The sequence below is a fragment of the Podarcis pityusensis genome (genome assembly GCF_964106645.2).
Source record: "Podarcis pityusensis genome assembly, chromosome: 2".
NCBI classification, from domain to species: Eukaryota; Metazoa; Chordata; class Lepidosauria; order Squamata; family Lacertidae; genus Podarcis; species Podarcis pityusensis.
In genome coordinates, this window is record NC_138029.1 from 13,271,783 (window position 1) to 13,286,197 (window position 14,415).

Below are 14,415 nucleotides of genomic sequence, written 5' to 3' on the forward strand. Positions count from 1 at the left end.
TCTCTCCTAAACGCAGAGCACTAGTTTATGGTTGTGGCAGCAGAAGTGCTAATCCAGAGTTGGTGGGTTGGTCTCTCCTTCCTGGTTTTTTTATATTAAAAAAAAAATCACAAGGAAAACAAGTGTGTCTGTCTGTCTGTCCCTCTGTAGGTGAGGTCCAGACTCGGGATGCATCCTTTCCTCCCTCTCTTGATGGAGGAAAGCACTCCGCTCTGTGCCACCGACACAGTCCTGATGTCAAGTCCTTTTGACAAGCTGACAGACGCCTGGGCGCAGGGGGGAGCGGCAGCAGCAGCAGCAGCAGCAGCAGCAGCAGCGAGAGGAGGAGGAGAGAGAAAATATTTTCCGTGTCTTCGCCTGAAGTCATTCTGTGGTTTTTGAAAAAATGTGCTGTATATTTTCAGGGCTGTGTCACATGATCTGCTGGGGTTATGAATAGCCGAGTATAATGATTTCTTAGTGAACGTTAAAAAAAAAAAGAAAAGAGAGAGAGAGAGTGATTCTCAGCGAGAGGGAGGCTCACACTCGCTCAGGAACAGCAGGGAGAGAGAGACGGGACGTGGAAAGTTCCCCCGGCTCCAGGTGTTCTCTCTGCGTGTCGAGCCCACTCAGACGACCAGGTGAGTGGGCAGCACGCGGGGCCTGGACAGAAGGCGTGAGAGGTCAGATGGCGAGTTCTGCATCTGGATTTACTTTCCTCGCCACTGCGCCGGCTTTTTGTGGCGCGGGGGGGGGGCAGTGGGGTGGGTGGACACGTATCTGCTGACTTTTTCTTTTTGACTTCCCGAGGCCTTGAAGTCTGCTGTTTGAAAAGAACTTTTCGCGTGGCGCTGTGGGTGGGGGGATCGGGCTGTTGGAGCGCGCGCACGTGTGTATGGAGGGAGGGAGAGGAGAGCGGGTGTCTCTTGGCGACTGCTCGGCGGCCCCACGTGCGAGGCAAGCGACTGCCGAGCGCCCGAATGGAGTGGAGTGTGGCATTGGGGCCGGTGCACGTGTGAGCGGGGCGGAGTGCGTGCAAGGGCATCTCTGCGCGCGTGATCTGGGTCCACTTGGTGGCCTTCAGTGGTCGCTCTCCTGTGATCCCGCTTAGGGCTTCGAGGGATGTCTTCTCCCAATGCTGGGTTTGTGTTCCTGACCTCTGATCGTGGGAAGGCGCCCTCAGCCACGGGCACAGCTGTGCGGCAATTCAAGAGGGCGCAGGGTAGGCAAACCCCGGGCTGGGTTTTTGCGCGCGCCGACGGAGGGGCGCCGTTGCTCTTTTGAACCTGCCTCCTTCTCTCCCCTGCGCCTTCAGCATCTCTGCTCCTGCTCGAACCCGCGTCGTCTGAAGCTGGCAAGCATATGGCGCAGGCGGAAGCTGGGGGCGCCGAGCCGCCTTGCCTTCGGCTGCCCACGGCGCTCCTGAGGGAGAGCTGCTTCCCAGCAAGAAGGGCAGGAGGTTCTTCTGAGGGAAGAAGGTTCCAGCTCTGTTTTGGAGGGGAAAGCCGGGCAGTGGGTGGAGCGGAAGGGCGATGGGTCTCCAGACGTCTGAGCCATCAGAGGAAGACGGGGCTGATCGAAGGCTGCCTTCTGGAGACTCTTTGTGAAGTTCCGGGGTGCTTTGGATAATACCCCCCTTCTTGCAACCCCCTCCCCCAAAATAATAGCCACATGACTTACCAGTGCTCAGTTCTGTGTTGGGTGTGTGGCCTTCCCAGGTAAGCAGTGCCGCCATCTTGGCACCCATTGCCATTCAATTAATTAACTATTGCGGGGGGGGGGGGGAGAGATGGTTCAGATCCCACCATAGCTGTCAACTTTCAGATTTGGAAATAAGGGATCAGCAGCCTCACCTGTCCTGGGGACAGTCTACGGGATATCTAACCATCCGGGATAGCAGTGGGAAAGGACGCTGGAATAAGGGAATTTCCTGCAAAAAAGGGGAAGGTTGACAGCTATGGATCCCACAGTTGTTCCTTGACCGATTCCTGGTTTATGCCAGGAACAGAGCAAGGAAGCCTTCTTTCGACATCCATAAATCCATCCTGTAGCTGCCATATCACAAAACGTCCTGTCCATTCATTTCGTTTTCGATTCCCCAATTTTCCTCCCATACAGAGACCTCTGTTGACATCCACACATCCATCCATCTGTAGCTGTTGCCCTAAACCACAGTCTCTCCCTCATATTTGTTCTGTGTACAACAACTTGTTGTGTGTTCAAAGAGCCCATCTCGTGTTGCCTGTTGGCTTGGGCTGGACTGGCGATGACCATGACTAACATGTCTCTGTCCCTGTTCTTGATCTATTGAGTAGGCAAGGACTCTCGTTACCTTGGTGAGCTTCTCTAGGCGCCAGCATAGCAATGGAGCTCATTCTAAGGCCCAGATGTGTGACCCTCAGTCAAGTACATGGTGACCTTATTGGATTCCAAAAATAGGCGTCAGGTTGTCTGTATGTTACCCCACACAGACCTTGAAATCTCTCCCACTCTCTCTCTCTTGGGCTGTTCTTGTAGATTTACGTATTAACCTATGTATGTGAAGCTTTTAGTGGGAAAATGGAACCCAGGTAGTTTGGCTCTTTTAAGTGAGCACCCCCTAAAGGAAAATTTGGGGATTGCTCCATCACTCAACTTCATTTCCCATTGTATCTCTCCTCTTCTTCCTCCCAAGCTAGCAGTGCACCTGGGCATCTTCTGCTGTTTGAGGCCGGGTGGGACTATTCTCCCTACTGTAAACATGGAGGAAAGGCTGACAGGTATGCAGCTAAATTGACGTATTGTTCAAGAAGAGCAAGATCTAGATTCTCCAGGTTGTGCAGATGGAAAATACAGTGTGGAAAGGAAAACTGATTCCCCTTCCCATCAGGTGTCTCTTTGGTCATAAAATGAGACCACCTTCTCCCTACTTATTAGCTCGGAGCAAAAATGGGCAAGAATTCACCTTGGACTGGAGATGGGCTAGTAGTGTCTTCCCGTCTCTAAGGAACTGGATTTGGGCTCACTTCCAAGACCCAGCAATGAGATATCTTAGCAAAGATGGACTCTTATTGAATCCCGACTGCGGTTGCTTTTGGTTCTGTGGAATGGAACACTTCCTTGACCTTAGTCATTAGCCAGAACATTTGTCCAAAAATAAACCGTTAAAGAGGTGCAATTAAATTCAGGTTTGTAAATAGCTTCTTGACTGGTTGCCTGTGATGAGTAGCAAACTGCGTCTAGGCGATCCATGCAGGGAAACATTACAGGTGTTGGGTTTGTCTTGTCTTGTTTTACTTTGTGCTGTAAAGGACCCTCTGGCTGGGTGGGCTGGTAACTTCTGAGGACTTCATTTGCAAGGCTGATCTGACTGCAGATCTCGTTCCGTTCATGATGTGCCTATTACTCTGTGGCCTACCATGGGAACAACTCACATAACAGCAATTTCTCCTACCTTTATGACATCACTTAGCTCAGGGCAGCATATTTGGTGCATTCCTGGCCATGTTATCCTCACAGCAGCCTAGATTAGGCTGAGGGATACTGAAGGTAGTCAGATGAGCTTCATGGCTGAGTGCATCTTGGAACCCAGGTTTTCTGTCTGAGTCTTTTGCCTGATCTGGCCCCTTTTCTAGTCACTTCAGCTTGGCTGCAGATGTGTCGGTACTGCTTTTCTTTTAAAGGGATTGATCACATGATGTGAAAACAGTGAGCAGGGGCTGCATATTGCCCCAATACACTTCTGTGTGGTTCTCATTAGAGTTTATTTTATTTAAATGTTGTTTCTAGTTCTCATGACCGTTCTGATCTTATCTTCCCCCACTCCTGGCACTCCTTTTCCAAGCCTTACTTCTTCCCGCCTCCCCCTGCTCTAGTTCTGTCCCTCTGATTCAGGGGTTTGCAACCTGTGGCCCTCCAACCCTAGCCACCACTGGTCACGATTACGGAGTATGGGAATTGTAGTTCAACGACATGTGGAAGGCCACCAGGTTCCCCACCATTCTGCTAAGGGTTGATAGTTACCATTTGCTTTCTTACGGTGGCTGTTGTTGTTTTTTGCCTGTGTTCCCGGAGACTCCTTTCCCTTGTCATCTGAATCATTTGCTGTGAGCAGAAGCTGCAATTTTGTTCAACCTGCTCTTAGGTGTCCAGAGTTTTAGTGTCAACTCTGAGTGAAGACAGTGTTCCTTCACTTTTTTGTGTGTGTGTGTGTGTTCTGTGCAACATGCAGCAGGCTGCAGGCATGCTAAATAGTAGTAGTCATTGTGGCAGTCGTAGTTGTAGAAATAAGTTACCAGAATTTATTGAGAATGTCTGATAAACAGCCAGAATTCTGTACAGTAAAACTTATACAGAATGCAGAGGATTCGGGTAAATGTTGTAGAGCAAGGATGGCTAACCTTGCCAATAGTCAGGGGTGGAAGGATTTAGAAGTCCACCAGTGTTCGATGAGCCACAGGTTCCTCATCTCTGTTCTAGAGCATTGGAACTGAGACACACTGCTGGCTCTTGAGCTGATGTGAGATGAGGCATGAGCAGCAGTGCCACCACACCAAAAAGAAATAAAATAAAATTAAGGAATGTGTCCCAAAATGTTTGTTTGGGTCAAAAGTGGCTCCCAGGTTTGAAAGCACTGGAGACCAGTTCCTCTCCCTCCATTTTGGGGTTGGTTTGTTTTTTGCCTTTTATTACAAAACAGAAAACACAGCACAAAGCAACACACACATTGCAACAGCAGCAGTTCCAAAGCAGCTCAAAAAAACCGTCCACAATGTGGAAACAACACACCCTATTTTTGTTTTCTCATGTTTTGGTCAACACATTGTGGCTGAAGACCATGTTTGAAAACATGTATTGGAGCAGGGCCGGGCAACCTGCAGCTCTCCAGATGTTACTGGACTACAACTCCCATCATCTCTGACCGTTGGCCATGCTGGCTGGGGCTGATGGGAGTTGGGGTCCAACAACATCTGGAGGGCCGCAGGTTCTCCAATCCTGACCTAGAGTATGATCCCCATTCATACAGGGCATCATCCAGGTCTCTTTTGCTTTGCTGTAGCCCCATATGAGCCTCAGAACACAGTTCTCCCCCTGCACATTCCAGGAGGAGATTGGTAATGGTGGGTGAGCTCCCATTCAAGGACCCTTGTTTGCCAACGCTGACCTTCTTATTGAGAAACGTCTGGTGCACTTCCAAAGAACTGCGGGGTTTTCTGGAGCACGTTTTGAAATCAACTCCTCTTGAAATAAGTGTCTAACAGCTGTAGCTTTGTCATGTGAAAAAAAAATGAGATGATGAAAAGAATGTGGAATGGAAATAATGCTTCTTTAATTGTGACTCTTGGCTTGTAAAATCCTGATGAGGCCCTCTGCACTAATAAAGTGCCCATACCCTGGTCAGAGGGCTCGATAGCAGGAGTTAGTGAGCCTTTCTTACCAGGGTGTGAACTCGCCTCCTTGGAAGTGTCTGTGAGCAGCAGGACTTCTTATTTCTCTCCACGGGTCAGCGGAATGCTGGCTAGGGATTGCATTTCCAGAGGCTAGGTAAGGAATCAGGATTTCTGGATTTTGTCCAGCCTCCTGCCTCCCCATGTGAGTCATGTGGGCCTCTTGTTTCTGCACTTGCCCTATGGGGATAGCACTGACCTACTTCACAAAGCTGGGTGTGATGCTTTGTCTTGGAGGTACAGTGGTACCTCGGGTTACATACGCTTCAGGTTACATACGCTTCAAGTTACAGACGCCGCTAACCCAGAAATAGTATCTTGTGTTAAGAACTTTGCTTCAGGATGAGAACAGAAATTGTGCAGCGGCAGCAGGAGGCCCCATTAGCTAAAGTGGTGCTTCAGGTTAAGTACAGTTTCAGGTTAAGAACGGACCTCGGAACAAATTAAGTTCTTAACCTGAGGTACCACTGTATGTTGAGATGTCTCTATTAAAGGCTATATAGAAGGGTAGCCATGGGGTGGCTACCAACTGGAAGCTGCCTGCATGCCATGCATTTAAAAGTACATGGTGTGTCCCCCTCCCCAAAGAATCCTGGGAACCGTAGTTTGTAAATGGTGTTAGGAACTGTGAGTAGTAAACTGCAGTTCCCATGATGATGTGTGTTGGAGGGTGTTGATTTAAATGGACTGTAAGTGTTTGTAGACCCAGGCTATGGCAAATCATGGCTGTCATGGGAAATAAATACCTTCTTCCAAAGGCTCTTCACTTTTTAAAAAAATCGTATTGGGTACCATCACACTAGCATGTGTGTGTGCAGTGTGTCAAAAAACTTGCTGTGTTTGCAAAGAATTGGACATCCCATGGATACAGATATAGATACTAGCATTGATTCAGAAAGAAAAATTTATACACCATTTGATTGTAATAAAAAGCCTTGAAGTGATATCTATATACAGTACACACAAATTTCTTGCCCTTGAGGTTATAGAGAGTGAAAATGTGTGAGCATCATCCAAGGAAGGTCCAAACTAGGGGAGCGATGGTGGTCCAAAAGTAGGGCATTGTTGTTCCCTACAGTCCACTCCCTCCCATAATTTACTGCTCCCTCTCCTGGGCTTCTATTTGGACTCCATGCAAAGTAAGCAATGCATGCAGATGTACTTAATTTGAATAATTCTGCTTGCTGAATTCGGGTTTACTTAGCTCAGGCAGCTCTGCCTATCCCTGTCCATTCCTTGGCCCCCTTTCCCTTGCTGCTCTTTTGGCTTTAAAAAATATATCTTAACAGCTTCTCATGCTGGCCCGAAAGGGGAGGAAAACAGCTAGTTTAAAAAAAAGGTTGCTGGCCAAAATAAGGTTGATTGAGCTCTTCCCTTCCCAAAGTGCTGAATGGAGTAACAAGCAGAATCCGTTCTCTTTTCATAGCAGCATTCTAAGTGTGTTCACACCTTGGCTAGAGACTAATTAGGAAAGGCTTAAGGACTCCCATTGGTGTGAGGCTGGTTTGAGAAACAACACACCAAACACTAGTATCTTATAACAAAGTACAGGACACGCATGCATTTTGGATAACGCTGTGTGAATTCAGATTAAAAACCCAGCCCTGGAAATGCAGTTAAGTGCCCAGCAAACAGGAGTGTGGACACAGCCTAACTTCAGGTTCCCTCCTTTTTCAGTAGAGGCGGCACATTAGAAGGATGAGTCAGGATATTTGGTCTGGTCTCTTAGGTCCCCTTGCTCATAGATATCCAGTGTGGCACCTGTTGGTGTGCATGTGCCCACAGAGACCTTCCCTAGCACCCATAATAGGGTCCTGTTGCCCCTTGCTGAAATTAGGCTTTAAAGAGACCTTCCACTGGCTTCAAGAGGAGGGTGGTCTTCCTGGAGCTTGCAGCTGTGGAGGGAAGGTTATCTCTTGCCTTCTGACTTGCGCTCCCCATAAAGATCAAAACCCTCCCCCCAATAACTTGAGAAAAAGCAAAAAACCCAAAACCTTTCCCAAGCCTAATTCCCGGTGGAAGGGAGAGCATGTGCATCGTTGCTGCGTGGTGCCCTCCACAGTTTCCCCTATCTACAAATGAGTTGGCGCGCCCTGCCCCACAGATTGAGAAGTTGTATTAGAAAGACGTCACCTTTTTAGTGTTGGGGAGCCTGAAAGCAGTGAGATTCATGTGGATAGGAGCTTCCCAGAAGCATGATTTGCTTCCTAGAAAACAATGCAGCAAAGTGGTTTTTGTAGATCCACCCTGCCCTTTTTATGAACAAAAGCAGGGGCAGGTGGTGTCAGTAGGAAACTGGGGAGAATATCATTGCCCTGGCACAAACGATTCACCATCCCTCTGTTGCTTCATAAATCCATTGTCTCTCTTGCACCATTGACAGAGGAACCAAGGTTTAATGGAAGAAGCAGGAGCGTGCTGTCCAAAGGATTAACATGTTCTTGCTATGCTCCCCAAGGCTGTGGTGGGTTTGAGTTGACCGCTAAGTGACATACTCTGCTTAAGTTTGAGTAATGGAAGTACCTGCCTTGCTAGGTTGGGATATAATCCTGAGATATGGAACCTGCTACCATATCCAACTTGTGTTAGGGCATAGCAGAAGTTAGATCTTAGAGACGCCCTGCTGAATGTTGAGAATCGTTCTGGTGAGCAAGGAAGTTATTAAATGGTGTGTTATACTACCCACAGTCCTTATCCCAGGGGTTGTTATTAAATCTGATCCACACCAACAATGCCTAGTCTTAACCTTGAAGGACAACTAGGCTGTGAGCTCATGAGCTGCAGGTCAGGAACAAAGAGAAAGGAAATGTTGGCTCAGCCCTTGAACACCCATCCGAAAAGATAAAAAAAAACCATGTGGACAACAGACTTTGGAAAATAAAGATGTGCTCATGTCCATAGTGCTGGAGTTCCCTGTTGCTTGCATGCATGCGTGTATGTAATAATAATAATAATAATAATAATAATAATAATAATAATATCTTTATTGTCATTGCCCCCTTCGGGGACAACGAAATTAATTGACTACTCCATAAAAACACTAATTAATCAATACAGTATAATACAGCAATGGAGATTAGATGACTTTCAAAGTCCGGGCTTCCCATTCAGGGCCGAGATCGCTCTGGAGAAGAAGCTGTTCTTAAGACGGCTCGTTCTTGTCTTCATCGTCCTGTATCTCCGTCCCGACGGCAAGAGCTCGAAGAGACAGTGACCAGGATGCGATGGATCTTTTACTATGTCCAGTGCCTTCCTATGGCACCTTGTGGCATAAATCTGCTCTAAGGTGGAGAGTGGGCAGCCAACAATGCTCTCTGCTGCCTTAACAACCCTGCACAACCCCATCCTGTCCTGGGTAGTACAGCTTCCGTACCACACACATAAGCCATAAGTGAGCACGCTCTCAATGGCACAGTGATAGAACGTGCTCACTTATGGCTTACGTAGCATTCATCTGATGCAGCCCTGGCCTCAAGAAGCTGTAAGGGCACAGCTACCATGCACAGACACAGTACAGCCCCTGTGTACATGAATCGTTTTGGCGGGACGTGGGGAGAAATGGCCATAGTTTGTGTGGTACAGCCAAGGACATACTTCAGGTAGGTGGTGGGCAACGGCTTGGTGCAGAGAGAGGAAAAACTCTGTCATGTGGTATGTTGCAAGTTAGGACAAGCTGCAGATACTTGGGCTACTTTGTCAAGGGGAGGGTGGGATAAATGGAAAGCTCGAAAGCAAAACAGGAGGCATGAGATGCAACATTTGTCAGGGAAGCAGACAGAGAAACAGAGCAGTTTTTCATCTCGGATTTAGGACCATAATACAGGCAGTTCTTTCTTTTTCAGTGAATGAGCTGACATCTTCTGTGTGTTTCATGAATGGGTCAAGCTTCTGTAAAGCAGTGAGACACACAGCGCACCTTGAAAAATATCCAAAGAGTGAACTGGTGCTCCTAGCTAGCTGCATTAACCTGGGACATGTGTCTTGTGGACAACTCAGCATATACAAATCTACCAGATGAAAAATCAAGTTGTGTTGCTTGTTGCGTGAACCTAATGTTCCTAAAAGTGCTTCCCGGTGCAGGAGTGTGCGAGGTGTTGTCAGGTATGCTGAATCTACACACCTGATATCCTCAAGGAGCAGAGGGGGCTGTGCCGACACCTATTCTGAATACGGCTAATCCAAACAGACTAGGAAGATCAGCACAGGTGGCACAGTTCAAATAGGTGACTGTAGCATTAAACCCCTGTATTGAAAGGTATCTCTTCCTAGAGAGAGCGCTGCCTTTTTTACATAGCCTAAGGGCACTTCCACATGGGACTTGAGTATATTTATTGGATCACAAGCTACAGCTTGTGCTGATAGGATGAATTAAGGGCTGCGCAGTCCACGTGGAGGACAGAGAAATGGGAACGCAACCCCTTTCTTTTTCCTGATACCATGTTCCATTATTGTAGTTTGAAGCATGAAAAATTCTGAGGTGGGGAAATTTTTCATTCTAGGTCAGGCATAGGCAAACTCCAGATATTCTGGGGCTACAACTCTCATCATCCCTGGCCACTGGTCCTGTTAGCTAGGGATGATGGGAGTTGTAGTTCTAAAACATCTGGAGGGCTGAGCTTGCATATGCCTGTTCTAGGTGCACCCCGAAGCATCAAAACTATCAGTGCTCTGAATCCTAACTTCTGCAGGTCATCCTTTTATGGCTGTGTCAGTCCATTATTATCATAGGTTCCTGTTCTGCTGCCATGTACCTGCAGGGATATTGTCCTAAGGAACTTGCAGACTATGTAGCCAAGAAGACCAGAAAAAGAAGCGGTGGGAGGTGGGGAAGCCAGATCTCAATTGGCAGAAACCAACTTCTGATTTTGGGTTATATTTCTCTCCAGAGCTGAACCCTGAAAATGGAATGGTTCTCCAAGTTTGAAACAGCAGCTGACAGCACGCAGTGTTGATATGATGTTACCAAAAACCCTTGGAGCAGCTTTGCACTGAAAAAAAGAAAGAAATCTTTTTAAAATGTCATTGTGGGGAGAGAAGTTTGAACAGAAATATATGAATCTTCACGCAACACTTTAAAAATAAATAAATAAATAAACAGTATGCTTGAAGGATGGGTGGAGGGGAAAGATGACTGGCTGAGCCGGCATTCAGTTTTCTGAATAGCACGTTAGTCATTTTGGTTACAAAGCCAATGAGGAAGCTGGCTTCACTCTGCACCTGAGCACTGCGTTGTGAGTTATATACGGTACATATGTGTTATATCTGTCTTCATCCTCCCTGCGCTGGCTTTTTGTTGTTGCCGTCCCGCCTGAGTTACTCGTGCCGGTAAGTCTGTGCTAGCAGTGATCTGTGCTGGGATCACCGCAGTTGCTGTTGGGCCTGTGGATATCTGGCATGGCAGGGATCGGGGTCTGTGCTGCAAGTTTAGACAGCTTTGAAAGTGATGCAATCATCAAAGTCTGGCCCCAAAGAATTGCAGTTAGTGTCGTTGTGTGAGGGTGCTAAGAAGTCTTTGCTTGAGATTCCTAGCGCTTTGCTTTCTGCAAGAACTGCCGCTGTCGAGTCTCCTTGGCTGGGAGGCAGATTGGTCAAACGGGGATGGAAGTGGTTTTAAGCTATTGTGCAGAGCATCACGATCTCTGGTAGAAGCTGTTCTTTGAAAGCGTATTATTTCAGGCAGTTCTGCTGGTTCCTGTGTAAGGGAGTTTCTTCATGTGCACCCAGTAGTGGTCAAGAGACATGGTTGCGGAGACAGTTCTTCACAGGCTTCACCACCAGGGATGATGATAAGATGGCTGTAGCAGTTGCCCCGGCTTATGTTGTTTGTGCCTTGGTAGTGATGTATGAAAGTGAGAGCTGAATCATAAAGAAGGCTGATCGCCAAAGAATTGATGCTTTTGGATTATGGTGCTGGAGGAGACTCTTGAGAGTCCCATGGACTGCAAGAAGATCAAACCTATCTATTCTGAAGGAAATCAGCCCTGAGTGCTCACTGGAAGGACAGATCGTGAAGCTGAGGCTCCAATACTTTGGCCACCTCATGAGAAAAGAAGACTCCCTGGAAGAGACCCTGATGTTGGGAAAGATGAAGGGCACAAGGAGAAGGGAACGACAGAGGACGAGATGGTTGGACAGTGTTCTCAAAGCTACCAGCATGAGTTTGACCAAACTGCGGGAGGCAGTGGAAGACAGGAGTGCCTGGCGTGCTGTGGTCCATGGGGTCACAAAGAGTCGGACACGACTAATGACTAAACAACAACATCGCGACCACCTCTGGTTATTGAAACACTCCCGCTGTACTGCCTGATTACATGAACTGAGCACCACAGTGTTATAGCCAGGGGCAGGGGCGCAGAACAGTCATGTACATGAGGAAACTAAACATTGTGCCAAAGTGAGAGAGTGCACAGAGTTTGAGAAGTTAGCTGTTGCCCTGAGATATGTACATATGCACGTATGTGTGAGAGAGGGCTGTGTGTGTGTGGGAGAGAGAGAGAGAGAGAGGATGTGCCCTGATTTGTACCTCTGGCAAGCACGCAGCATGTCTCAGTCTCCCCACCGCCACCTAAATAAAGCGGTTTGGTTCTTTCCCTCCTCCATGTAGGCGATGGTTGTTCTAGAATCCAGCTGCGGCCCCACCTCTCTCCCCCTTGCGGCCCACACCCTCGCACAGTCTTGCCTGGTTTCCCACGCCAACTCTCACTCTTCTCTCCTTGGTGTCCTGGCCTTGACTCACCTCTCCACAACACCCCCAGGGCCCGTAAGCACAACACCTATTGACAGGATGATATGAATGCTGCATTGTCAATCTGTCCTAAAAGCAGCCGGGTGGGGTGTGTGTGTGTGTGTGTGTGTGTGAGCGGGTTGGCTTGGGTGTGGGCTTTGACATTTCTGGTTCGAATCCAGCCAAACAGGAGGTGGCGGTGGCAGGGAGTTTTTGTGTGTTGGGTGGTTCCAAGGACGTGTGAGAGAGGGAGAGACAGGGGGGTTCCAAGATGGAGGGACTTCGAAAGTGGGCTGGCCAGTGTGGAGTCCCCTCTGCCAGGATAGCATTTCAGGGAAGTGAGGGCAGGAAGCCGGCGGATGCAGCCAAGCCCTCTGAAGCGGTGCCATGCAAATCCTGACTTGGGGAATAATCAGCAAAACAGCCTCGCCTCCCTTCAAGGCGTCGGGCACCACCCTCCTGGCTGCCGAAGCCACCGGACTGGCACCTCCTGTTTCCGTGCCTGCTCTTGGACACACGCCTGAGGGAGGAGGAACAGCACTCACTCACCCACCCATACCAGGTGAGCCAGTTCGTATCCCTGCTGGCCCTACCCGCCCTGTGAAATCCCTTATTTGACCCCAGCGCGGGGATGGAACTTGCCACACCTGCGCACACCGCAGCGTTCTGGGCTCGCGCCTGGTGTGAAAGAGGAGCTGGTGTGGAAGCACAAGCTGAGCTTCTGTCTTTCCGGTGACTTTAGCGCTTCAGGTTAAGAACTTTGCTTCAGGATAAGAACAGAAATTGGGCTCCGGCGGCGCGGTGGCAGCAGGAGGCCCCATTAGCTAAAGTGGTGCTTCAGGTTAAGAACAGTTTCAGGTTAAGAACGGACCTCCAGAATGAATTAAGTACTTAACCTGAGGTACCAGACCTCCAGAACGAATTAAGTACTTAACCCGAGGTACCACTGTATATATATGTATTTTCTCCCAACAAGCGCTTGGTGTATCCAATCCTTATACAGCGGTACCTCGGGTTAAGTACTTAATTTGTTCCGTTTTTAACCTGAAACTGTTCTTAACCTGAAGCACCACTTGAGCTAATGGGGCCTCCTGCTGCTGCCGCGCTGCCGGAGCACGATTTCTGTTCTCATCCTGAAGAAAAGTTCTTAACCCGAGGTACTATTTCTGGGTTAGCGGAGTCTGTAACCTGAAGCGTATGTAACCTGAAGTGTATGTAACCTGAGGTACCACTGTACAGCTAAAGGGTGACCTTCCCCAGTGCCATTCGTCATGATGTGGTTCCAGTTTGTAGGTGGGAAGAGTCCTTGCAGAACGGCTTTCCTTTTCACCCAAGTATCCACATGGTATAAGACAGGGATAGGCAATCTAAGGCTCGGGGGCCAGATGCGGCCCAATCGCCTTCTAAATCCGGCCCACGGATGGTCCAGGAATCAGAGTGTTTTTACACGAGTAGATTGTGTGCTTTTATTTAAAATGCATCTCTGGGTTATTTGTAGGGCCTGCCTGGTGTTTTTACACGAGTAGAATGTGTGCTTTTATTTAAAATGCATCTCTGGGTTATTTGTCGGGCCTGCCTGGTGTTTTTACACGAGTAGAATGTGTGCTTTTATTTAAAATGCATCTCTGGGTTATTTGTAGGGCATAGAAATTCGTTCATCCCCCCCCCCCGCCCCCTTCAAAATATAGTCCGGCCCACCACATGGTCTGAGGGACAGTGGACCGGCCTACGGCTGAAAAAGGTTGCTGACCCCTGGTGTAAGATAATGTGGACATGAAAAGGCAGCTAAATAGGTGAGGACTCCAAGGAAGGAAGCCCACAGGGATCCACATGTTTTCCCTAACTGGGCAGGGGCTAGTTTGCGCAGTGGCGGCTGGCCACGGAGGGCAAAAGCCGAGAAGGACCCTCAGCAAAATTGGTGCCAGGGTGAGGGCATGGGCATGCAGTGGAGGCAGGGAGAAGGCACTTCCTGCCCTGCGCCGCTGGTCAAACAAAGTCTGTTTTCCCTCACTTGGGCAGCAGCCCTGACCTAGGGAAGGCCAGTCTGTTTGTTTGTTTGTTTGTTTGTTTATTTCACTGTGACCCGCATAAACGTGGTCATGTGCAAGTGAGATGTGCATAAGTGTGTGTGGTGTGCGTGTGTGTGTGTCTGTATAAGGAGAGCGATTTAGACTAGGGGAAGTCTAACTTTTAACTTTAAAAAGAGAAGACTCTCCCAAAGTCATGTCTGGCCCTCACTGCTCCTGACTGTTTAAGGGCCAGAATTTTGAATGCAGCAGCGGCAGC

The 14,415-nt window shown here is 48.5% G+C and overlaps 1 protein-coding gene across 2 annotated transcripts in view; it reads left to right on the forward strand.

Moving 5' to 3' along the window:
* Positions 1 to 298: 298 nt before the first annotated feature.
* Positions 299 to 14,415, forward strand: part of RARG (retinoic acid receptor gamma) — a 129,885-nt gene continuing 115,768 nt past the window's right edge. Inside the window, exon 1 of one of the 2 annotated variants that reach the window (XM_080994790.1) lies at positions 299 to 620. The gene's annotated coding sequence lies outside the window, so the exon portion shown is untranslated. Of the gene's footprint in view, positions 621 to 10,582; positions 10,731 to 14,415 lie in introns of those variants that run through there. The other variant, XM_080994791.1, reaches the window with a different exon arrangement.